At 43.3% G+C, this 27,082-nt stretch overlaps 1 protein-coding gene across 5 annotated transcripts in view; it reads left to right on the plus strand.

Annotated features, from left to right (window-relative positions):
• FBXW11 (F-box and WD repeat domain containing 11) overlaps nt 1-27,082 on the plus strand; it is a 637,027-nt gene that overhangs the window by 192,397 nt on the left and 417,548 nt on the right. The gene's annotated exons all lie outside the window — the stretch shown is intronic.

The raw sequence follows: 27,082 nt of genomic DNA on the forward strand, positions 1-27,082 counted from the left end.
ACTGTCGGAGATTTCCAAGACCGGGTAATAGTCATTTTAGCTCCCAGGAGAATAAACCGAATCAACTTCTGGTTAGATTTAGAGGTTTTGGGAATTGGACCGTTAAGGCGATAGTTGGGTCTTCATCGCACAACCACAGGTTCTGCGAATAAGGGAGAAAATCTTATTCCAAAACATTCTGATCTTAGGACATTCCCATAATATATGTAGAAGAGTACCTAAATGGTTGCATCCTCTAAAACAGAGAGGTGATGTTTGAGGATTATCTTTGGTTCAGACGAGAAGGTACCAAATACCAGCGTGTTAAAGTTTTGCGGCTAGCCTCATTCAGGGACGTGTTCAGTATACCTTTAAAAGAACGGGCAAAATTAGAATGCCATATGTCCAGGTCCCAGCTGAAGTCAAGATCCCGCTCCCAGCTCAACATGTAGGCCGTTTTCTCCGACGGTTCAGCTAAAGATGAGTATATGAGAGAAATACCTCCTCTCGTGTCCACGGCCGAAGAGCACCACTGTTCATAGGGAGTTACTGAGAGAGGGCTTTCGTTGCTCTTCCATAAATGGTTCAGAAAATGTGAAATTTGGTAGAACCTAAATTTTTCGGAGGGGGGCATATCAAGTTTAGAGGTGCAGTATGGTAAAGTAAGGGGACCATTAGAATTAAAGAAATGTCCAATTCTGTATAGGCCTTTGCCTAGCCACCATTTGAAAGCTCGGATATCTAAACCTGGAGGAAACCTGGGATTCCGGAAGATGTGGGCAAGTGGTTGCCAAGTAGAGGTTTCAACTTGTGAAGGGAGTCCCATAACTTCATCGAATGGGATAAAGTGAGAGCTAGTATAGGGGGGCGTCTTTTAGGTAGGTTCCAAAGCAAGAAGTCTAAGGTGAAATTAGGGACAGCTTCTTGTTCCATGCTCACCCAGTCTGGTTTGAGCCCCTTAAAATAAATTGTGGAGAATTGGCTTAACTGCGCTGCCTGATAGTACCACCACAGGTTAGGTAGGCCGAGGCCTCCTTTCATTCTGGGTCTAAAAAGAACATCTTTAGGAAGTCTGTGTCCCTTTTTGTCCCAAATGAAGCGAATGATGGTGGATCGTAGATGTTGAATGTGTGATTTGGGGACTGGAATAGGGAGGGAGCGGAAGAGGTATAATATTCTGGGTAAGAGTCATTTTAACCGCGTTCACTTTGCCTAGCCAGGATAGTTTGTAGAGAGACCATTGATTCAGGTCATCGGTAAGTTTTTTAAACATGGGATGGTAATTATGTTTGAACATTTGGTCAATGCTGGATGTGAGATTAATGCCTAAATAGGGAATGGAGGTGGGGTTCCAGGAAAATGGGAATTTACCCATCAGTCTGTGTACAGTGTCTTGGGGAGTTGATACATTAAGGGCAATTGATTTTGACATATTAACTTTGAGTCCGGAGGCGAGTTCAAAATCATGGAGAAGTTGGATTATGTTGGGGGTAGAAATTAGGGGGGATGTAATAAATAAGAGGACATCCTCCGCGAACAAAGCACAGACTCCATGGATATCTGGATGTTGTCTTATCGCGATGGCCAAGGTTTCAATAGCCACCGCGAAAAGAAGTGGAGATAGAGGACAACCTTGCCTCGTGCCTTTCTTTATAGGGAATTTATCTGAGCGGTGTCCCTGAATTCTGACCTGTGCCTTTGGTTGGTGATAGAGGGATTCTAATACATTAATGAAGTTGGGGCCGAAGCCCCATTTCCACAGAATTGTAAAGGGGTAGGGCCAGGCAACAGTGTCGAACGCTTTTTGAAGATCAGTGGAGAGAAGGAAGCCCTCCTGGGGGGTGGGGGCCGCCATCCCAACCCGACTTTATGAGGGAGAATGCGTTTACTGCTCTCCGAATCTGGTCCGGGCCCTGCCTCCCGGGGATGAACCCCACCTGCTCTTTATGAATGTAAGATCCTATAAATGATGCTAGTCTGTTCGATAATATCTTTGTCATAATTTTTAAATCATTATTAATTAATGAGATTGGTCTGTAGTTGCTCACTTCGCTGGAGTCTTTACCTGGTTTGGGAATGACCGAGATGAAGGCTAGGTTGGCATCAGGATCAAGGGGGGAGGACTTGCTTAAGGAATTAAAGAGACGAGCCAGATACAGAGAGAGTGTGTCTGTAAAGGTTTTGTAATGGAAGGTTGAGAAACCGTCCGGGCCCGGGGCAGAATCTGTTTTGGGGTTTTTTATGACCGCTCTGGTCTCGGAGTCTTGAAATGGGGACTCCAAGATAGAACGATGGGATTCAGAGATTTTTGGTAGCGCGATATTCTCAAGAAAGGAGTCTAGGTTTTTGTGGGAGATCGGGCATCTGTCAGAATACAAATTGGAATAAAAGGATTGAAAGGCTTCCAGAATTTTTTCAGGATGTTTGGTAAGAGAACCCGACAGGGATTTTATTTTGGGGAGGGCAAAGGTCCTATGTTTCGGGGTAAGTTTGGCCGCTAACTGGGGGCCAAACTTATTAGCACGCAAGTAGTGACTGCCACTAATCCAATGAAGATGTCTATCTGCATTGGAAGTCAAGGCTGAATTGAGGGTCAATCTGGTGGTGTCAAGTTTAGAGAGAGTGATGGGGTTGGGGTTCCGCTTATGGGATAAACTGAGTTCTTTGAACTCTTTTTCTAGATTTAAAATGTCCGCTTGTCGTTCGCGTTATAATTGGGAAGGAAGTTGGATCAGCTTCCCTCTAATTACCACTTTGTGTGCGCGCCAAAGGGAGCTAGGAGAGACGTCCCCAGTGTCATTGATTAAGAAGTATTCTTTTATATCTTTCTCCAGCATAATACAGTGAACAGGATTGGATAAAATGTTTTCATTCAGGCGCCAATATCGTGAACCAGGGGGCGATAAAGAATTTAGGAGTTTTCATCTCACTAGGGAGTGATCGGACCACGGAACATCTTGTATGGAGGCCTGGGAAGCTGTGTGTATTTCAGAATTGGGCATGAATATGTGATCAATTCTAGCATAGGTTTTGTGAGGGGCTGAGTAGTGTGTATAATCTCTTGTTGATGGATTGAGTTACCTCCAGGTATCAATAAGACCTAAAGAATGGAAGAGTCTGGCAATCCGGAGACTTTGTTTGGGGGTTTTTTTAAGGTGGGGAATCCCATGATCCGATTTATCTAGAACCTGGTCAAACGTGATGTTGGAATCCCCGCCCATGATCACCCTACCTTCAAAGTGGGGTGAGAGATTGGCAAGTAAGGAGGAGAAAAATTTGGCTTGGCCCTTGTTAGGTGCATAATAGGAGATGAGGGTGTAGAGGTTTCCCTCAATAGAACCTTTGACTAAGATATATCTCCCATCAGTGTCCCTAATTGTCAAAGAGTGTGAGAATGAAGTCTGTTTAGAAAATAGAATAGCAACTCCCTGTTTCTTTTCACTAGCATATGCCAGGAAGAAAATGGGATATTTATTGTGGAGGAAGGAGGGGGAGTAATTGGCAGGGAAATGAGTTTCTCGGTGAAGAATTATATCTAAGCCCCTAGAGTTGTAGCTTTGAAAGGCTTTGCGCCTTTTCACGGGGGAATTAAGGCCTTGGGTATTATGAGAGGCAATCTTAAGAGCCCTCTGTAGTGGAGAAGAGTCAGCCATGGTCACGAGAGGAGGAATATGAGTGTGTGTGGTGCGGACCTACCCAGTTCCTTGTTGAATTGAACTTGAGTCTGGGACGGTGAGCTCGAGATTTCAGCAGGAGAGTCTGGAACATGATGGTCCACTGTGCACGTCTCTGGGAAAAATAAGAAATGGGAGGAAGAGAAGAAAAAGAAGTAAAGAGAAAATAAAGAGAGAGAGAGTATGTTTAATGAAAACAGACCAAAAACGAACAAAACCAGGCGTAGGCGCCTAGAAAAATATAGGACCGAACTTATGAGCTCAGTCCAATTCCAAGACCCAGAAAAAAGGGTCTCGGAAAAAAAGAGACAACCTCAGCCGAGGTTGTGTGTCTGGTGTAACCAGAGGGAAAAATCCCTCTCGATCACAACAGAGGGAGTGGCAATGCTAACCCGACCGGGCCGCGGGGCCTCCAACTATAAGGGTATTATGAAACCTCAAAATGTTAGGGTTAAAGAGCTTTTGAAAAATAACAAACATGAGTAATTTTAACAGAGAACATAACATATAAAAATCCAACAGAACAGAAAAATAAGCTCTAGGCAGATGTCGGTGAGAAATCGGGAGGGGAGAGGAAAGGCAGGGAAAGGCAGGGAAAGGCAGGGAAAGGGAAGTGGAAGGGAGGGGAAGAAGGAATGGGTAAGCTGAAATTTTGAGGCTGAAACTAAGGGCCGCTTAGGCACAGGAGATTCAAGCTATCAGGACAATCCTGAGGAGACAGGGGTCCATTTTCTTAAAGAGGAAATGTCAAAAAAACTTGGCGCCAGCACCCGTTACCTCATAGGGAGAGGTCAGGTGAGGAGGAAGAGGATACATTTTCCTGCTCTCATGGGTAGAGAGAAGAGTTCATTTGGTGTGTAAACAGTCACCACACAATTAAAGGAGGAAATCCTGAAAAAAAGAAAAACAAGGACCTTGGAGGACCCTTTGGATTAGGAGTCATCTGGGCGGATGAGATTCACGGTGTCGCTTCGTTTGCTGTTTATTCCAAATCGGAGTGATGGGGCTTCCTGGGGAGGTTCTCTTGGAAGGACTTGATTTGATGGTGGGCTCCTGGGGAGAAGCTTCCTGGGTGATGAATCCGAGTCGCAGGAGTAAATGTTCACCTTCTTGAAATGATGAGAAACCGTAGGGTTTATCCTTGTATTGGAACAGAAGGCGGAAAGGGAAGGACCAACGGTATTTTATGGATCTCTGCAATAAAATTTCCAGGAGAGGTGTTAGGGCTCTCCTTTTTAGAATTGTGGTCTTGGAGATGTCCGCAAAGACTTGAATATTGTTTCCCTGGAAGGAAAGGTTATCAAGATTCCGAGATCTTTTCATAATTTCTTCTTTGATCTCGTGGTAGTGGGGTTTAACCACTATATCCCTCGGGAGCCCATCTTGTCGGGGTGGTTGAAGCGCTCTGTGGGCTCTGTCGATCTCAAGTTTGTGGCTTGAAATGTCCGGGATGATTTCTTTCATAAAGAGCTTTACTGTGTCATGGATGTTGGTGACAGCTTCAGGGATGCCTCCTATGCGGAAGTTGTATCTCTGATTTCTGTTCTCTAAATCGTCGATTTTTCCTAGTGCGATATCGATTTGGTCTTGCAGCAATTGAATACAATTAGTATTTTGATTTGTGCGTGCTGCTGTGTGATCTACTGATTGTTCGATCACATCAATGCGAGCCCCCAAGCTTTGTATATCAGCTTTAATAGAGGTGGTTATTTGTGTGGCATTTTGAGCTAGGCCTGCAGCAAGCATGTCTGAGAAACAGTTCAATAGCTGGGCCATGTCCGTCTGGTGGGGGGAGTGCAGAGGGAGAGCCTGCTGGGGGCCTGGGGGATTGATGGGTGATTGCAGCGTGGGGATATGGAGCATGTCAGACAATGCTCTGCTAAAGTGTGACTCTGTGCAGGCAGGGGAAACAGTCTGTGGTGGCTGGGTACTCACATGGGTCTCCAACAGAGAAGTAGCTCACTGGTCTGTCGTGGGGGTATCAACAATGGAGTCCCCGTCTCCTGTGTCTCCACGTGAGGAGGCCGCGGCCGCCATCTTGGAGGCAGTGGGGGCGGGCAGGCCGAAGTTAAGTTGCCGGCTGACCTCTGATTTTTGAGGGAATCTCCTCATACAGGTTTGTGCCGGAGACTATCCGAAGCCTGGGGGGGGGGGGGGGGGTCAGGATTGAGGGATCCTGCTGACAATTGCGGCTTTTGGGGACCACTGAAGGCTCGGCCGGGTCGGAGCTCCCGTTCAGCACGTCTTCCCGGACTTCCCGCGCATGCGCACCCCCATATGAGCTGTTATTTTTAAAGCTTTTTACTCACTGATCACCAGTGTAAAGCACAAATGTAAACTATGTACACAATGTAAATCACACATGTCCCCAAAACACACGTCCCCACATAGTAAAAACACCTGTCCCCCACAGATTTAACAGTAAAATCACATGTCCCAATGATTATCTGCACACATATGTCTGTGATAACCTGCACACGTCTGTACATGATCATCTGCGCACATATGTCCGTGATCACGCGAACCAATTATACACTTAACGGGACTTTTTTTACTAAAGAGATGTAGCAGAATACATGTTGGCTTAAATTTATGACATAATTCGATTTTATTGGATTTCTTTTAAAATAGAAATTATTGTGTTTTTTTTCAAATTTCCGCTCATTTTTCGCTTACATCGCAAAGAATAAAAAACGGAGTCGTGAATAAATACCACCAAAAGAAAGCTCTATTTGTACGAACAAAATGATTTTCATTTGGGTACAGTGTAGCATGACCGCGCAATTGTCATTGAAAGTGTGACAGCGCTGGTCTGGGAACGCAGAGGGTGAAAGTGCCCAGTATTGAGGTGGTTAAACTGTGCCTCATCAGATCCCCTCTTATTGTACATTAATTGCCCCACTGTAAATGCCTTTTAAAAAATATGTAACTATTTATATACCGCATGTTTCAAACTGTTCCTCGGCTCACATGTAACTCAGACCCGGCTGGCCACTTGCTGCTCTCCTCTCTCCTCTTGGCTGATATCAGTGGAGGATTCTCAGCCCCGCCCGCTGTAGCTGTTAGATGGAGAGAGGAGAGCTGTGCGTCGGGCAGTCACATGAGTGCAGAGGAACAGTCTAAAATATGCTTTATATTGCTACATATTTTTTAAAAGGCATGTACACTTGAACAGTGGGGCACTTAATGGTGCACTTAATGTATTCTAAGAGGGGATTCGTTAAGACACATTTATTTAAAAACTTGCGTATGATGGGGGCGCGAGGGGTAAGTCGGAATGACGTCACCCGCCAATTGATTATGCCGGTCGTATGCATCAATGCCGCATCGTGGACACCCGAATCCCTATGCATCGATACTACAATTATATTCAGCACCCCTAGTGATAAGTGCTATAAAAACGCACTAATCACTGTATAAATGGCACTGGCAGGGAAGGGTTAACACTAGTGGTGATCAAAGTGTTCCCTAGGGAGGTGCTTTCTAACTGTCAGGGATGGGCTCACTGGGATTAGAGAGAGGTCGCTGTTCCTGATCACCAGGAACAGCTGATCTCTCTCTCATCCCCTGTCAGAAGGGGGATCCGCCTTATTTACAAAGGCAGATCCCCATTCTGCCTCTTTCCCGTTATCACGGCGGGCGCACTCCCGCAAAAGCCAGTGCATGAACAGACTTACTGGCACGGCAATTTGTGCAGCCGAGCCAACTTGCCGCAGTATAACTGCGGTGGCTGGTAGGCAACTGGTTAAGCTTTCAGTACTTTAACAATTACTCATTCATACAACATTGTACTCTTGAAAAAATAAACATTTTATTAGACAGTTTTCTTTTTGTGGTTTGTAATCGCTACTGCTTTTTTATTTAATTTCTATATAAGCAAAAAAAATACTGAATTTTGAAGGTTTTTTTCTAGTTTCTAATACAAAATTTTTGTAAATCTATCTTCATAAATTTAGGACAAAATGTATTCTGCTACATTTACAGTATTTGGTAAACCTAACCCAAAACAGTATACATTAGTCTATGTGAAAGCTCTAGCCTACAAACTAGTCCGTAGTAATAGTTTATTTCAAACATGTAAAAAAATGTAAACACAAAGCAACATAGCCATAACATAAGAAATAGTAAAGTAATCCTATAGTAATCGGAAACACACAAACCCATAAAACTGTAAACAAAATAAAATAATTTGGTTTACATATCTGGAAAGGAGTGGGAAGAAGTACCAGCTTATTTAATCTCGCCAGTTCTCAATAATGTTTCCAGCTTTCTATCAATAAAAAGTTATACATTATATATATATATATATATATATATATATATATATATATATATATATATATATATATATATATATATATATATATATATATATACATTAATTATATTGAATAATTCTATTTTTATTATACTAATTACTAACCTTGCTCTACAATCATACAGACACACACACACACATGCATGCTTACATATGCACATACACACTCATATAAAACTAAAGATAGAAAAAAACAAACAAAAAAATCAAAACAAAAACTCAATAGCAAAATAAGCAGACAGTTAACACACAATAATAATTCAAACCCCTTCATTCTCATACCTTGTAAAAATCTCATTATACCTCTTTTTAAACTGGCTTATGCTTGGACATTTCTTGAGCGCAAGATTGAAACTGTTGCATAGTTTGTCCACAAATGGAAATACAGACCCTTTTCCTAGTTGTCTGTACAGTCTTGAAATGAAATGTTCCCTTTAGCTAATTGCCCCCCTCACTTTCCCTGAATCATTTTTGATTATTTCCCGGTAATAGTTTTTTGTTTTAAATATTTGTGCGGTCAGTAATTGCACCATATCTTTTTAGCAGTTTTGACTGTAAGAATAATGCGTTTGTGTGATCCCTATACCCTGCCCCATAAATGATCAGTATTGCTTTCTTATGCAGGGTGATTAATGGATCTAGTTATATAATTACTGCCTTCATACCTCTGCACAAAAATTAACCACTTCCCTACCGGCGCGTTGTAAAATGATGCTGGCAGGAACATCTTCCTCCGGGCAGGTGTCATACGGCATCCAGAAGAAGGAAAAAACAGCGCCCTCTTAAGTGCAGCAGGTAAACAGTTTTAATTGTAAACAAAAGATATGAGTATACTCAGAAAAGAGTAGTATGTTCAGGCATGGAATAAAGTTCATCCACTCTAACTGGTGAACGCTGATGTCACTGGCTTAGATGTTGGTCCGCGATCTGGCTGTCCCTTGGCCGAATAGTTGGTTCACAGCGCTTCGGGATGGCTGGAACGATGATCAGCGGTGCACGCATGCTGCCTCACTTCTGGGTCAGGTCTGCGGGTGGTGCTTCGCGTTCAGAGCATGCGTGCTGCTTTTTCAGGCTTCACTGCTCACTGCCGAAAGATGGCCAGATCGTGGACCAACAGCTAAGCCAGTGACGCCAGCGTTCACCCTGAAGTCAGAGCAGATGAACTCTATTCCGTGCCTGAACATACTACTCTTTTGTGAGTGTATTCATAGCTATTGTTTACAATTAAAACTTTTTACCTGCCGCACTTAGGCCCCTTCCACACTGGGGCGGTAGGGGGCGTCGGCGGTAAAACAGCGCTATTTTTAGCGCCGTTTTACTGCGGTATTCGGCCGCTAGCGGTGCGGTTTTAACCCCCAGCTGGCGGCCGAAAAAGGGTTAAAACTCCTCGTATAGCGCGGCTATAGCCGCGCTGTCCCACTGATTTCAATGGGCAGGAGCGGTTTAGGAGCGGTGAATACACCGCTCCTTCACCGCTCCAAAGATGCGGCTGACAGGAGATTTTTTTCTCCTGCCAGCGCACCGCTTCAGTGTGAAAGCCCTCGGGCTTTCACACTGAACAAACAGCGGAGGCTGTTTAGGGGCAGTTTGCAGGCACTATTTTTAGCGCAATAACGCCTGTAAACCGCCCCAGTGTGAAAGGGGCCTTAGAGAGCGCTGTTTTTTTTCCTTTTTATTCCAGACTTTTTTCCTTCCAAAACGAATGAACTGGCAGCCTCCTGAGGACAGCATAAAAGCTATCCTTACATGGACTTAATTTTATGGACTTGTCTTATTGCCCCTTTTTAATCCACCCCATATCCATTTATATGTAACTCTGTCATATCCAGAGTGCGCCATATTACCCCACTGTCTGTATGTCATACAACGTCCACCTGTTTTTGCCGCTCTCCTGCACCCCGGCGGTCAGGGATGAGGCATGTCCCTCCAGACACAGACCATCCCCGATCAGGGTAGAGAGCCAATGAAAATGGCTCTTTACCACGTGACCGGCTGTGTCCAATCACAGTCGGTCACATGCCCTGTCTTTGTGCATGCCGCTCGTGCACGCAGCGCAACGATCCGGGCTGAGGTGTGTTACTCTGACACAACCCATCCCTGATCAGGGTAAAGAGCCAATAAAAATTGTCTCTTTACCACATGATCGAATGTGTTCAATCACAACCGGTCGCAAATGTCAACAATGATAAAAGAAAACCCTAAGGTCAACGCTGCGCTAGATAAAATCGGCAATTAAAAATGAATGATAAGAGTGTTACAAGTGTAAAGCTGCCTGTACCCTAAGTTCAATACCAAAAAACTTGCAATAGAATAAACACAGCGAGTGCAGCGCTAATATTAACGTAAAATATGATATCGTTATGATAATATAAATTGTGAAATAATCAAACAATGATACATACAATGGTAAGTGAAATCAAAAAAGAAAAAATAGAAAAAAAAGAAAAAATAGAAAAAAAAGAAAAAATAGTTTAAAAAAGAAAAAGAGGAAAATTAAAGCAATGTCCCATAGTGATCAATGAGAAAATCTATAAGCAATATGCCTCCACTGAATAAAAGTGAATTGCAGGAAACAGAAGCTGTAACACCAGTCTTTCTAATGCAAAACCAACGTGTGTTCAGGTCAACATCCAAAAGTGAGATAGCTTACTTACCAAAAAGCCGTGACTGCTGCTAGCAGTCTCGCCCAGCACAGGGAATTTAAATGTCTCCCCAGAACTTAAGATCATCCGGACCAGCCGATCTGTCTAAGGTTGCTCAAAGATAAAAGATAGAAACTTCCATAGTGCAATATGTCCAATATCATTTATTAAAGAAAGAGTTTGCACTTACAGGAACGATGTATCATAAGCGGTTGTGTCACATAAAAGCTGCAATGTCTCTATACGCTTCTCCTATTCCTAGAGCGTTTGTCTCACCACCGTCGTGGAAGGCTGGCGTGATGACGTCAGAGGCTCAACCCTACGCGTTTCATCACAAGCGGACATCTTCTGGGGTTTCCGACAACGATCCGAATGGGGCAGCTTCTCCTGGCAGTAGCGTGAATGGCAATTAACAGCGGGGAGTTGCTAGAGTGTCTAGCAGCTCCCTGCTGTTAACCGCCATTCACGATGTCCAGTTCTGGGCACCAGTCCTCAGGAAGAATGTACTGGAAATGGAGCGAGTGCAAAGAAGGGCAACAAAGCTAATAAAGGGTCTGGAGGATATTAGTTATGAGGAAAGGTTGCGAGCACTGAACTTATTCTGTGGAGAAGAGACGCTTGAGGGGATATGATTTCAACATACAAATACCGTACTGGTGACCCCACGAAAGGGATAAAACTTTTTCGTGGAAGCGAGTTTAACAAGACTCGTGGCCACCTTAAAAAGGTTTAACCTTAAACTACGTAGAGGGTTCTTTTCTGTAAGAGCGGCAAGGATGTGGAATTCCCTTCCACAGGCGGTGGTCTCAGCGGGGGGGGGGGGGGGGGGCATTGATAGTTACTGACTTATAACATAGGTTGGACTTTTACAACCACACCTACTATGTAAAAAATGTAAATATATGTTGGGGTGTTTGCTTTCCAAAATAGGGTCATTTTATGGTTGTTCCTATTGTCCTGGTGCTCCATGGCCTTTAAGAAGTGTGATAGGTTGTCAGGAAATCAATGTGTAATTTATTTTATTTATTTTGGGGTGTATTTTTTGCTATGTGCGTGTTATTTGTTAGAAAAATCTTATAAATTGACAACTTTGTGTAAAAAAAAAAAAAAAAATATATATTAAAAAAAATGATTAAAAAAAAAATATTTTTTTTTCCACAAGTTTTTGGAAAATGTGCAAAGAAAATGAAATGTTCAAAAGACTCATTGTACCTCATAGATTATACGTTGGATTGTTTGCTTTCCAAAATGGGGTAATTTTGTGGGTAATTCCACTGTCCTGGTGCTCCAGTGCCTTTAAAAATGTAATAGGTAGTCGGGAAATTAGATGTGTAATTCATGCCCCTAAAACATCTGGCGGTGCTCCTTGCATCTTGGACCTCTCTATGTGGCTAGACTGTGAAAGTCTCACATGTGGTATTGCCATACTCAGGAGTAGCAGTATGTATTTTAGGGTGTCATTGCAAGTATGCATATTGTGTGTGTGTGTGTGTGTGTGAAATAACTTTAGGTATTATGACTATTTTGTGTGTGTAAAAAAAAAAAAAAAAAAAATTCTTAATTTTCCCAAGAATTGTGGGAAATTACAACTTCAACAAACTCACCATGCCTCTTACTAAATACCCTGGACTGTCTACTTTCCAAAAAGGGGTCATTTGAGCAATTTATACTGTCCTGACATTTCAGGGCCTCAAGAAATGAGAGAGGTCGTCTATACATCAGGTGTGATCAATTTTTAATGATTGGCACCTCTCAACTTTCACTCAGACTAAATACTGTATTTATTGGCGTATAATGCGCACTTTTTCACCCTGAAAATCGGGTGCAAATAGCGTGTGTGTGTTATCAATAGAAAATATAGCATAATGTGAACTTGCGAAACAAGTCATATTGTAATTAAATGTTATAAATTATCTTTTCAATCTGCAGCACTGTGATTTTCTGAAAATGCACTGCAATATGGATACCTGGAGGTGTTTTGCACACAGAATGTGTACAGAACTCGCCCCAGAAACATAATTTCCTGCTTGTGTGTTTGGCTCACCAATTTTCCCAGAAGTCTGCACTAAGCTACAAGTCAGATTTCAGGCATCCCCTGCAACAAATCTAATTTTTGGTGAGTTACTCCCAATAGGAAATCAGGTCTAAAGGGAGGCAGGCCCAGCAGTTTTCCTCATTATAGCCCTGCAGGGGCACAGCTGATTGATAATTATGCAGCCACTCCCTTTAGACTCACTTTCCCACATGGACACAGACAAACATCCAGGGATTTCGTCAGAATAACAAAAGATAGGAATCTGCAACAAAGGTTGTTAAAATCCTTGTAATGTACATAGATCACCCATAGGGGCAAGTTTTTTTTTGTTTTGTTTTTTTTTCCTCAACGAAGGTGGAGTTGGACTTTAATATCTGAATCCTTCGTTCTTGGTCTTAAGAATTCTCTGCATAGTGTTTTTTTTTTTGCAGGCAATTTGTAAACCCTTTGTGATCCAAAGGTGATCGATATATTTTAGTTAACTATTTTTTTTTTCTATAGGGCAGTTTTTATCCTATAGTCTAATGAATATGCTGAAGAATTCATTATATGCACTCTTTGTTATATAATATCCCAGTTTTGTACCTTTAAATCATTTTTAAATGCTGTTATTGTTCTCCCTCTGTATACTGTTTTTCTTTTTTGGTCAGGTTAGTCCTGTAGTTGTCATATACGGCAAAAATCGGCAGATGGTCATTGATTTATAGTCCACTTATGTTGTGTACAATATCATTTATAAATATATTATCAATTAGGGTGGCACAGTGAGCAGTTATCCTGGTGGGTCTGTGAATTTTTGGATACAGATTCATACTATATATGGTGTTAATGATAACATCTATCATTTTGTGTTTGGATTAAAGTACAACTGAAGGCAGCCTATATATTTTTAGTGAACAAAGCTCATGGAGAAGAGACACATTATTGAATTTGACAAATAAAATATTTGTTACCTCATTTTACACCTACAATTGCTTGCTCGCACCCCCCTTTTTGAGCCTGTGCTGCTGGTTTCAGATAGCGCTGCTGGGAGGAGTCTTGCAGAGAGAGCGCGTCATTGACCTCCACTATACTAGCATCTGTGTCTTGCACAGGGAACTACAGTTCCCATGATCCAATGGGCAGTGGACCGAGGCAAAGGCGGGATATGGGAAGGGATTTCTAAGGGCGTAAATTTTTTATTTCACTCCTCACTACCTACATTTTTGAAGGCCATAAAATGCCAAGATGGCACAACCCCCCCCCCCCCCCCCCAAATTACCCCATTTTGGAAAGTAGACACCCCAAGCTATTTGCTGAGAGGCATGTTGAGTCCATGAAATATTTTATATTTTGCCACAAGTTGAAAGAAAAATGACAAACGAAAAAAGTACAAAAAAAAAACCCTAGTGGGGCTTTAAAGCAGCCAATGAATATTTAACAATTTTTTTTTTTTTTTTTTGCACAATGTTGTCACCAAATTATATATTGCTCACACATGCCATGGGCATATGTTCAATTACACCACAAAATACCTTCTGCTGCTTTTCCTGAGTACGGGAATACCACATATGTGGGACCTTTTGGGAGACTAGCCGCGTATGGGGCCCCGAAAACCAAGCACCACCTTCAGGATTTCTAAGGGCGTAAATTTTTGATTTCACTCCGCACTACCTATCACAGTTTCGAAGGCCATAAAATGCCAAGATAGCACAAACCCCCCCCAAATGACCCCATTTTGGAAAGTAGACACCCCACGCTATTTGCTGAGGGGCATGGTGAGTATTTCCATGGCCTCTGAAAATGTGATAGGTAGTGAGGAGTGAAATCAAAAATGTACACCCTTTAGAAAGTCTGAAGGCAGTGCTTGGTTTTCGGGGTTCCGTATGTGGCTAGGCTCCCAAAAAGTCTCACACGTGGTGTCCCTCTACTCAGGAGAAGCAACAGATTGTATTTTGGGGTGTCATTTCACATATGCCTATGGCATATTTGAGCAATATATCATTTAGTGACAACTTTGTGCAAAAAAACCCCAAAAAACTGTCTTTAAAATTGCACACAAACGTGCAGCGGCGACAAACTACATACATTTAAAGCTTTTAAACGCCTTTACAGGTTACCACTTTAGATTTATGGAGGAGGTCTACTGCTAAAATTACTGCCCTCGATCTGACCTTCGCAGTGATACCTCACATGCATGGTGCAATTTATATATGGGGTCTATTAGACGCTAGTTCTCTCCTCTGCCCTCAAAGCATTTGACGACACCAAGATCGGTCTGATAAAATGCTTTCCCAATTTCCCAATGGCTCTGTTTATATCCAGCGAAATCTAAGTCATGAAATGCTTGTAGCTTCCGGTTTCTTAGGCCATAGAGATGATTGGAGCCGTTCTGGTCTCTGATCAGCTCTATGGTCAGCTGGCGGAACCACCGGCTGCCTTCTCATGTTCCCTGTTGAGACAGGAGAGCCAGAGAAAAACACAGAAGACGGTGGGGGGGGGGGGCATTCCCTCCCACTGCTTGTAAAAGCAGTCTAGAGGTTAATTAGCCGCTAGGATTGCTTTTACATGAAAGCTGACCGCTGGCTGAAAAGAATGATACCAAGATGATACCTAAACCTGCAGGCATCATTCTGGTATAACCACTCAAATTCGTGAATGGCGTACCGGAAGACAAAAAAATGGTTAACAATTAAACACTGTAAACAGTAAAGTAAGTAGGTAAAGTAAAGGTATCATTCTGGTATAACCACTCAAAGTCCAGCAACATACCAGTACGTTGCTGGTCCTTGTTGGGCATATATTGTAATCTTTTTTTTCATGCAGCCTGTGCAGAACGCTCCACTTACAATATGCCAAAAGCACAGACACAAGCCTCAAACCCTCTGGCACAAAGTCATTTGGCGTGTTGAAACCAAAATTGAGCTTTTTGGCCACAACCATAAATACTACATTTGGAGAGGAGTCAAGTTAACAAGGCCTATGATGAAAGGTACACCATTCCTACTGTGAAATAGAGGTGGATCGCTGATGTTTTGGGGATGTGTGAGCTACAAAGGCACAGTAAATTTGGTCAAAATTGTTGGCAGGATGAATGCAGTATGTTATCAAAAAATGCTGGAGGAACATTTTGCTTTCGTCAGCCAGAAAGCTGTGCATGGGATGTACTTAGACATTCCAACATAATGATCCAAAACACAAGGCCAAGTTGACTTGTCATTGGCTACAGCAGAATAAAGTGAAGGTTCTGGAGTGGCCATCTCAGTCTCCTGACCACAAAATCATTGAGCCACTCTGGGGAGATCTCAAACGTGCAGTTCATGCAAAACACCCCAAGAATTTCCAGGAACTGGAGGCTTTTTGCCAAGAGGAATGGGCAGCTTTACTATCTGAGAAGTTAAAGCGCCTCATCCACAAATACCACGAAAGACTTCAAGCTGTCATTGATGTTAAAGGGGAAAATACACGGTATTAAGAACTGGGGTATATAAACTTTTGATCAGGGTCATTTGGGTAGTTTCTGCTGTGATTATGATTTAAAGAGTAAACGGTTGACTGATAATAAATGGCTTCAGCCAAACATGAACCATGAGTGAAAGAAACGTTTTTGTGTTCTCTGAAAAATGGCCAAGAAATCATAAATTCTGCCAGGGTATGTAAACTTATGAGCACAACTGAATGTATTTAAAAATTGATCAGTCCTGATGTACTGTCTACCTATCTAATTTCATGAGGCCCTAAAATGCCAGGACAAGACTAATGCCCCCCACATGACTCGTTTTTGGAAAATGGACAGTCCAGTGTATTAAGAGGCATGGTAAATTTTTTTGAAGTTTTGAATGTTTTGTCAATTTTTTGTAAAATGTAATTTTTATCTTTTTTTCCTCACAAGCTTCTTATTTTAACAAGTTTATTTCTTACACACAGCATAGGCATCCTAAGAATTACACCCCAAAACACATTCTGTTGTGTCTCCTTAGTATGGGGAATACCACATGTGTGACACTTTTACAGCCTTGAGAAGCCCAAAATCAAAGGAGCACCTTTTTTGTATTTTGAATGAGCATAAATTATGCATCTAATTTCCTGACTACCTAACACATTTTTGGAGGCCCTGGATAGTATAAATACCTACAAAGTTACCCCCATTTTGGAAAGCAGATACTCCCAAGTATTTTCTGAAAGGCATTATTAGGCTTTTTTTGCCAAGTTTTTGGAAAATTCGGGAAATAAAATGAAAAAGTATGTATGTGTGTTTTGTATAATTTTTTTTTTTTTTCACACAGTCAATAAAATATTTCGTAGACACATGTAGGCATACTTAGAATTACACATCAAAACACATTCTGCTTCTCATGTATGGTGTTACCACATATGCAAGACTCTTTCACATACTAGCCATGTAGAGGGGCCCAAAATCCAAGGAGCACCTTCAGGTGTTCTAGGGGGATAAATTACACGCCTAATTTCCTCACAGTCACATTTCTGTAGGCCCTGGAGCACCAGGACAGTGTAAACACCAACAAAATGACTACACCTCAAGATATTTAAGAGACATAGTGGGTCTTAGTGGGTCTTTTGAAGAGGCTACATTTGTTGCCACAGGTTTTTGGAAAATGCAGAAAGTTGTCAATGTAATAAGATATTTCTCACACACAGCATGGGCAAACGTAGAATAACACCCCAAAACACATTCTGCTACTACTTCTGAGTATGGTAATACCATGTGTGAGACTTTCTTTTTTTATTTTTTTATTTTTACTCGTGTTCAGTGATTGGGGCAATGTGAGTGTTTCGGTGATACGGGACCTTCATTGGCAGAACTGGTCTGATGACATTGTACTAGGGCCAAAACCACTAATCGGCATAATCGATTATTTAAATAACTTGAAATATTTTCATAATCAATTAGTTGGCCTGGGTACAGAAGCAATATTTTGTTTACATATCAGAAAATGCAGTGCAGCACACATACAGCTCAGTACAGCATCTATTCTTGTCAATAAGTGCCTGAGGGCTTGTGAATATGTGAGGAGCAGTACCTCGTGGGACATGTAGTGCTGGGCAGGAGAAGGAAGTGAGTGATTCTAAAGGCAGAAGTTGTTGTTTTACTTTGCTATAGGGGTACACTATATTATACTTGGTGGCTTGCTATGGGGGCACTCTGAAGGCAAGAGGAGCCATAAGTGCTGGCGGGGGGGAAACTTGTCATACTCGCCTGCTCTGTGTAATAGTTTTGCACCGAGCAGGCAAGTATGACATGTTTCTTTAACCACTTGCAGACCAGCCGCTACAGCGTGGTCGGCTAGTTCTGGGAGGGCGTCCAGGGATGTCCTCTCGAACCTGCGCTTCCCAGGCGCGCACACGGAAGTTTCCGTGCTCCCTGGGTTTACCAGACCCAGCGCATCACGGATTGCGGAAAAAGGGCCAATGACAGCGGGCCTTTACCATGTGATTGCTCCATCCAATGACGGAGCAATCCCAATGTAAAACAATTCTGGTCATGCAGGGGTTCAGCTCTCTCCTCACACCGATACAGCGTACGAGGAGAGAGATTGAAGTCTAATTGAAGTCTAATTGAAGTCTAATTGAAGTCTAATTGAAGTCTAATTGAAGTCTAATTGAAGTCTAATTGAAGTCTAATTGAAGTCTAATTGAAGTCTAATTGAAGTCTAATTGAAGTCTAATTGAAGTCTAATTGATTTTTACTGTTTTGCAGTGCTACTACAGTGCAATATTAGTGCCCATCAGTGCTCATCCTTGCCTACAGTGCCACTCAAGCCACTACAGGGCTCATCTGTGCCACTACACTTTTGGTCAAAATTTATGAAGAAAAAATACTAATTTGCAAAATTTTATAACCGAAACTAAGAAAAATACATTTTTATTTTTTTACCAAATTTTTTTTTTTTTTTTTTTTTTAAGTTATAGCGCAAAAAATAAAAAACCCAGTGGTGATTAAATACCACCAAAAAAAGCTCTATTTGTGTGAATGAAAAAAATGAAAATTTCATATAGGTAAAGTGTGGCATGACTGAGTAATTGTCATTTAAAATGTGAGAGCACTGAAAGCTGAAAATTGGCATAGTTAGGAAGGGGGTTTAAGTGGTTAAAAGAAAAAAATTCAACATTTACAATCACTTTAGGGGCCCTGTGCAGGGAAGAGCAGCATCTGAACCCAGAGAAGCTGGGGACTGATGTACTAGAGGTTATATAAGGCATTATAAATAAATAAGGAACCGCGCTACGTGCATAAATGTGAAGATGTGAAAAATAAATGAATCGTAAGTGACAAAGATTGAGTAAAATCCTGCTGCTAAACACTATAACCTCGATATAAGGCAAAGATCAAATATACAGCAATCAGTGTAGCGCTGGACATAAGAGTGTAACTGGTGATTAGAAATTGGTGCACAATCTCTGATAATGCTAGGGTGTAATGCCGAATAAACAATGTAAATACACCAAAAATAATCATCTAAAGCTTATATCTATACAATACATAGTGATATTCCTTTTAAATATGGGACCATGCCAGAAATAGGTATGTGTGAAAAGAATAATAAAAGTGAAAAATAAAATAAAAAGTTCAAAAAAGTGTCCCAAATAACAATGTGTAAAATCCAAAAGAGATCCGGAGGAAGATATATTGCAGGATTCGGGAATATTCGATCCACCTCCCGTGCAGCCCACCACCAAATGGTAAAGATGAAGGCTTACCAGAAAGCCTGCGACCGCCCTTACTCAGGGGGGTCAGAACAAGCTTAGTTGTGGAAATGTCCAGGGATGATGGAGCCTCCGAGTCCTCTCTCACTACATCGGGCAGGCAGCCCACAGCAACGGGAACCCCGAAGAAGAAGTTCACAAGAATTCCCTCAATGTTTCTTCTCGGAAAAGGTCAGATATAAATGAGCCTCAGATCCCAAGAAAAAAATAGAATAGGACTCAAAGATATGAACATGACTGGATGTCCAGACCGACAGGTAATGGCTCAGTAGTGCAAACCACATGGGTCTCAGCCCAACCCAGAATCCAGAAGAAGATCAATGAATCCAGCATGGGTTGACTGCTGGAGAGGGTTTACATCCACTTGAAGTACTACTTTAATATAAAAGATTTATACCCCCTCCACCCGCTTTGTCTGACTTCCAGTTAAAATACTTGTATATCCAACTTCTAGGTATGTTTAATATGTATGTACAGTGGGGATGGAAAGTATTCAGACCCCCTTACATTTTTCACTTTGTTATATTGCAGTCATTTGCTAAAATCATTTCACTTCATTTTTTTTACTCATTAATGTACACACAGCACCCCATATTGACAGAAAAACACAGAATTGTTGACTTTTTTGCAGATTTATTAAAAAAGAAAAACTGAAATATCACATGGTCAGACCCTTTGCTCGGTATTTAGTAGAAGCACCCTTTTGATCTAATACAGCCATGAGTCTTTTTGGGAAAGATGCAACAAGTTTTTCACACCTGGATTTGGAGATCCTCTCCAGTTCTGTCAGGTTGGATGGTAAATGTTGGTGGACAGCCATTTTTAGGTCTCTCCAGAGATGCTGAATTGGGTTTAAGTCAGGGCTCTGGCTGGGCCATTCAAGAACAGTCACGGAGTTGTTGTGAAGCCACTCCTTCATTATTTTAGCTGTGTGCTTAGGGTCATTGTCTTGTTGGAAGGTAAACCTTCGGCCCAGTCTGAGGTCCTAAGCACTCTGGACAAGGTTTTTGTCCAGGATATCCCAGTACTTGGCCACATTCATCTTTCCCACGATTGCAACCAGTGCAGCTGAAAAACACCCCCACAGTGGTGATGCTGCCACCATGCTTCACTGTTGGGACTGTGTTGGACAGGTGATGAGCATTGCCTGATTTTCTCCACACATACCGCTTAGAATTAAGGCCAAAAAGTTCTATCTTGGTCTCATCAGACCAGAGAATCTTATTTCTCACTATCTTGGAGTCCTTCAAGTGTTTTTTAGCAAACTCCATGCGGGCTTTCATGTGTCTTGCACTTAGGAGAGGATTCCGTCGGGCCACTCTGCCATAAAGCCCCGACTGGTACAGGACTGCAGTGATGGTTGACTTTCTACAACTTTCTCCCATCTCCCGACTGCATCTCTGGAGCTCATCCGCAGTGATCTTTGGGTTCTTCTTTACCTCTATCACCATGGCTCTTCCCCCCCGATAGCTTATTTTGGCAGGACGACCAGCTCTAGGAAGGGTTCTGGTCATCCCAAACGTCTTCCATTTAAGGATTATAGAGGCCACTGTGCTCTTAGGAACCCTAAGTGCAGCAGAAATTTTTTTGTAACCTTGGCCAGATCTGTGCCTTGCCACAATTCTGTCTCTGAGCTCTTCAGGCAGTTCCTTTGACCTAATGATTCTCATTTGCTCTGAAATGCACTGTGAGCTGTAAGGTCTTATATAGACAGGTGTGTGGCTTTCCTAATCAAGTCCAATCAGTATAATCAAACAGCTGGACTCAAATGAAGGTGTAGAACCATCTCAGGCTGGGTTCACACTAGTGCGACAAATGCTCCGACATTGGGAGCTCATGTCGCATGACATGTGAAAATCAATGTTTCCCTATGGGAGCCATCCTAACTGGTCCAACACAAGTCGGTCCGACTTTGAAATGCTCCCTGTACTACTTTTGTCTGACTTTGATCCTACTTCAGCCCATTGACTATCATTGAAGTCGGATCGCCGTATCGCATGATCCGACTTTGGAATGCGACTTGGGCTCAAATGATCTTGAGGGGGAACTCCACGCCAAATTTTAAATAAAAAACCGGCATGGGTTCCCCCTCCGAGAGCATACCAGGCCCTTGGGTCTGGTATGTATTTTAAGGGGAACCCCCTACACCGAAAAAACTGCGTGGGGGTCCATACCAGACCCTTATATGAGCATGCAGCCCAGCTGGTCAGGAATGGAGCCCCCCCGAACCGTACCAGCCTCCATGCCCTCACCATGGGGGGGGGGGTGCTTTTGTGCAGGGGGGCGCCCTGCGCCCCCCCCACAGCACCTTGTCCCCATGTTGATGAGGACAAGGGCCTCTTCTCGACAACCCTGGCCATTGGTTGTTGGGGTCTGCGAGCGGGGGCTTATCGGAATCCGGGAGCCCCCTTTAATAAGGGGGCTCCCAGATCCCGGCCCCCCACCCTATGTGAATGAGTATGGGGTACATCGTACCCCTACCCTTTCACCTAGGAAAAAGTGTCAAACACACTAGACAGGTTTTTAAAATAATTTATTAAGCAGCTCCGGGGGTCTTCTTCTGACTTCGGGGGTCTCTTCCTTCTTCTCTGCGCTGTCTGGCCTCTTCTCCCGCTCTCTGGTTCTTCTCCCGCTCTCTGGTTCTTCTCCCGCTCTCTGGCCTCTTCTCCCCGCTCTCTGGCCTCTTCTCCCCGCTCTCTGGCCTCTTCTCCCCGCTCTCTGGCCTCTTCTCCCCGCTCTCTGGCCTCTTCTGCACGCTCTCTGGCCTCTTCTGCACGCTCTCTGGCCTCTTCTGCACGCTCTCTGGCCTCTTCTGCACGCTCTCTGGCCTCTTCTGCACGCTCTCTGGCCTCTTCTGCACGCTCTCTGGCCTCTTCTGCACGCTCTCTGGCCTCTTCTGCACGCTCTCTGGCCTCTTCTGCACGCTCTCTGGCCTCTTCTGCACGCTCTCTGGCCTCTTCTGCACGCTCTCTGGCCTCTTCTGCACGCTCTCTGGCCTCTTCTGCACGCTCTCTGGCCTCTTCTGCACGCTCTCTGGCCTCTTCTGCACGCTCTCTGGCCTCTTCTGCACGCTCTCTGGCCTCTTCTGCACGCTCTCTGGCCTCTTCTGCACGCTCTCTGGCCTCTTCTGCACGCTCTCTGGCCTCTTCTGCACGCTCTCTGGCCTCTTCTGCACGCTCTCTGGCCTCTTCTGCACGCTCTCTGGCCTCTTCTGCACGCTCTCTGGCCTCTTCTGCACGCTCTCTGGCCTCTTCTGCACGCTCTCTGGCCTCTTCTGCACGCTCTCTGGCCTCTTCTGCACGCTCTCTGGCCTCTTCTGCACGCTCTCTGGCCTCTTCTGCACGCTCTCTGGCCTCTTCTGCACGCTCTCTGGCCTCTTCTGCACGCTCTCTGGCCTCTTCTGCACGCTCTCTGGCCTCTTCTGCACGCTCTCTGGCCTCTTCTGCACGCTCTCTGGCCTCTTCTGCACGCTCTCCGGTTCTTCTGCCGGGCTTCTCTGCTATCTTCTGCTCTTTTGCCGCCTCTTTTGCTAGCGTTGGCCCGGTCTTCACCGTCGTCTTCTTCCCTCTTCTCTTCTTCTGATGTTGACACGACGCCCTCTCCCACTGTAATGCCGCATGCGCGGTCCGCAACGACTTATATAGTAATGGGGCGTGGTCACCGGGTGATCCCTGCCCCTTACAACGTCACAGTCCCATCATGCCCTGGGACTGTAATATCATAAGGGGCGGGACACCGGGTGACATCACCCGTTGACCACGCCCCATCCCTGTACAATTAGTTGCGGACCGTGCACGCAGCATTACAGTGGAAGAGAGCGTCGTTTCAACATCGGAACAAGAGAAGAGGGAAGAAGACGACGGTGAAGACCGGGCCAATGCTAGCAAAAGAGCAGAACTTAGCGGAGGAGCCCGGCAGAAGGCACTGGAGAGCGCAGAGAAGGGGGAAGAGACCCTCCGAAGTGGGAAGAAGACCCCCGGAGCTGCCTAATAAATTATTTTAAAAACCTGTCTAGTGTGTTTCTTTTTACACTTTTTTTTTTCCCTAGGTGAATGGGTAGGGGTTCGATGTACCCCATACTCATTCACATAGGGGGGGGGGGCTGGGATCTGGGGGCCCCCTTATTAAAGGGGGCTCCCAGATTCCGATAATTCCCCCGCCCGTAGACCCCGACAACCAATGGCCAGGGTTGTCGGGAAGAGGCCCTTGTCCTCATTAACATGGGGACAAGGTGCTTTGGGGTGGGGGGGGAGGAGAAAAATCCTTCATAATCCCCCGAGGTATCAACTATCCCTGGTTTTATTGTCTGCAAATGTTAACATCCATTTTTTAATAATTTGTTCATTTAGGAATGCATCCTGCTCTAACCTTTTTTTTTTTTTTGGCCAGAATTGGTTCTTGAGGGAGTGAGAGCACTAACCGGAGTGTAATGATGGGGTGGAGAGCTGTCAGGTTTTTTTTTTTATCCGTTTAACCCAAAAAAACTAGTAGTGTGTACAAGGCTTCTCTGTGGGTGAACCCTTCCCTTCTGGAAATAAGCACCATTCCCAATGTGCAGCGGTGGTCCTCCCAAAAGGTATTAAATGAGAGAGATAGAGATATATATATATATATATATATATATATATATATATATATATATATATATATATATATATATATATATATAGAGAGAGAGAGAGAGATCTCTATTTTATTACAGTTGTGCATATACGTTTACTTACCCTGGCAGAATTTGATTTCTTGGCCGTTTTTCAGAGAATATGAATAACACAAACGTTTCTTTCAATCATGCTTAGTGTTTGGCTGAAGCCATTTATTATCAATCACCTGTGTTTACTCTTTATATTAACATGCCTGTACGTTGCCCTTTAAGATGCGGTATTGTGAGCGCACGCCCCGCGAGCTCCGTGAGTGTGATCACGGGTCCCGCGGACTCTATCTCCGCGGGGATATCCGCTATCGTCTCACGGAGAGGAAGAACGGGGAAATTGTGATGTAAACAAGCATTTCCCCAGTCTTCCTAGTGACAGGACACTGATCACAGCTCCCTGTGATTGTGAGCGGTGATCAGTGTCGCATCACACGTAGCCCATCCCCCCTACAGTTAGAACACATTCCTAGGACACACTTAACCCCTGCAGCACCCCCTACTGGTTAACCCCTTCACTGCAAGTCACATTTACACATTAATCGGTGCATTTTTAATCGCACTGATTGCTCTATAAATGTGAATGGTCCCAAAATAGCGCCAAAAGTGTCCGATCTGTCCGCCATAATGTTTCAGTCACGATAAACGCATATCGCCGCCATTACTAGTTAAAAAAAAAAATTATAAAAATGCCATAAAACTATCCCCTATGTTGTAGATGCTATAACTTTTGCGCAAACCAAACGCTTATTGCGATATTTTTTTTTTTTCTTTAACTAAAAATATGTAGAAGAATACGTATCGGCCTAAACTGAGGGAAAAAAATGCGTATTTTTAAATATTTTTTGGGGGGATATTTATTATAGGAAAAAGTAAAAAATATTGCGTTTTTTTTTTTTTTCAAAATTGTTGCTTTTTTTTGTTTATAGCGCAAAAAATAAAAACCACAGAGATGAACAACCACCACCAAAAGAAAGCTCTGGGGGGGAAAAAAGGGCGCCAATTTTGTTCGGGAGCCACGTCGCACACCCGCGCAATTGTCAGTTAAAGCGACGCAGTGCTGAGTCGCAAAAAACGCTCTGGTCTTTAGCCAGCCAAATGGTCCGGGGCTGAAGTGGTTAAAGGCATAAGTTTTTCTCATCCCCAAAAAGGTTATAATATATTCATAAGACTACTACACCTCACAATCCTTCTATATCATATACTGTATTTATGGGTGTATAACACACACCTTCATTTTAAGAGGGAAGTTTCAGGAAAAAAACCTTACATTTTAAATAAAGAACTTTGAAGCAAAATTAGGGTCACAGCTCATCAATGCTGCCTCACCAGTGCCCATCTGCAGCCACTAAATTGTCCAACAATGCAGCCTGTTCAGTCCCCATCTGTAGCCTCACCTTTTCCATCATTGCATCCTTGCCAGTGTTGGATTATCCCTGCTGTCTCCGAGGGAGGAGGAGCGAGCGCCACTGAATTACACCGAGCCGCGATCTCCTGTGTACCCTGGGCTCCGTCGCTCACAGCCATGCCTCCTGGCCCTGCTCATATGATAGACAGAACAGTGGCCCAGTGTGGAACCAGGAGGCGTGGCTTTGCGTAACGATGCACCGGGTACACAGGAGAACGTGGCTCTATGTAATTCAGCGGCATTTGCTCCCCTTCCCTCAGAGACAGCAGGGATGGGCGTATAACACGCACACACTATTTCCCCCTGATTTTCAGGGGGTTCCCAACACTGAACCTTGAGGCACGCCATTAAAAAACTTAGACCATTCAGAGCATGAATCCTTAACCACTACTCTCGAAATACGGTGTTTTATCCAATTTTCAATATATTTATCAACAGCATTTTCTAACTCTGTAGTCTAGCTTGCACATTGACTTTGTGTGAGAAACTGTCAACTGTTTTAGGCTACTTTCACACTGAAGCGTTTTACAGGCGTTTTTGCGTTAAAAATAGCACCTGAAAAGTGGCTGTAAACTGCCTCTTCCTTTCACACTGGGATGGCGTGCTTGCAGGACAGGAAAAAAAAGTTAATGCACCGCTCTTAAACCGTCCCTGCGATTGAAATCCATGGGCAGTGCTGCTGAAGCGTCTGCAAAGCGGCACTTTTAACCCTTTTTCAACCGCTATCGGGGGTTAAAAGCGCCTCGCTAGCGGCCGAAAAGTGCCGCTAAAACGACAGTAAAGCACCGCTAAAACTAGCAGCGCTTTACCGTCAACGCAGCCAGTGCCTTGGTGTGAAAATGGCTTTAGTAAAAATCCAAGGGGGAGAGGTGTAAGCAGATCTCCGTTGGGAGAAGAGCTAGATTGTTAGCTGCTATAGCAGTCGCTAGAGATATTAGCAAGAGAATCCAGTAGGCTGGTTGTACCCAAGTTTATCGATCGATCAGCTTGGTATTTTTAGCCTGCCTGTTAATGGTTTGATCCGTGTATGGCCGGCCTAAGCTGTCTGGTCCATGTGCTTTATGCACCTTTTTATTTTGTCTAAATGTTTCTGGGTCTTTGGGTTTTAGTCAATGCTTTCCCCGTTATGGATTTGAGCTCCCCCATTTTCCTTTGTATACACAGAGCTGAAAAAGATACTAATAATTTACCTTTTTGTTTTTCCCAGTCATTTACTCTCCATTTATGTTTACTATTAATAGTAATGTCTCTAAGCCAGTTTAAAACTAATTGGTGCTTTTTTGACACTCGCATAGATACTCGCACTCTGAACTGTTATGAAGGTATAGGCTGTTCACGTGTTTTTCATGATAAAAATAATTTTTTTTCATGTTACTATTATTTTTATGTATAATTAGAGGGTCAATAGGCATCATGCTGCTCTGACTCATTATTTTACACAATTTATATTATCGCCACTATATCTGTACACATGAGAGGTATAGTTTTGGGATTCTGATCAATTTACGTTTTTATTTAAGTGGCAGCATTTTTCACTGTACACTATGTATGTACACACATTTTGTATTCATTTACACATCTTTTATATAGCTTTGCACTTTTCTTTGGCGCAGTGGAGTAAGAGGGATTCAGGGGCGGCTTATTTGTATATCTCTTGCTACAAACCATAG

Source organism: Aquarana catesbeiana, linkage group LG03, assembly GCF_042186555.1.
Source record: "Aquarana catesbeiana isolate 2022-GZ linkage group LG03, ASM4218655v1, whole genome shotgun sequence".
NCBI lineage: Eukaryota > Metazoa > Chordata > Amphibia > Anura > Ranidae > Aquarana > Aquarana catesbeiana.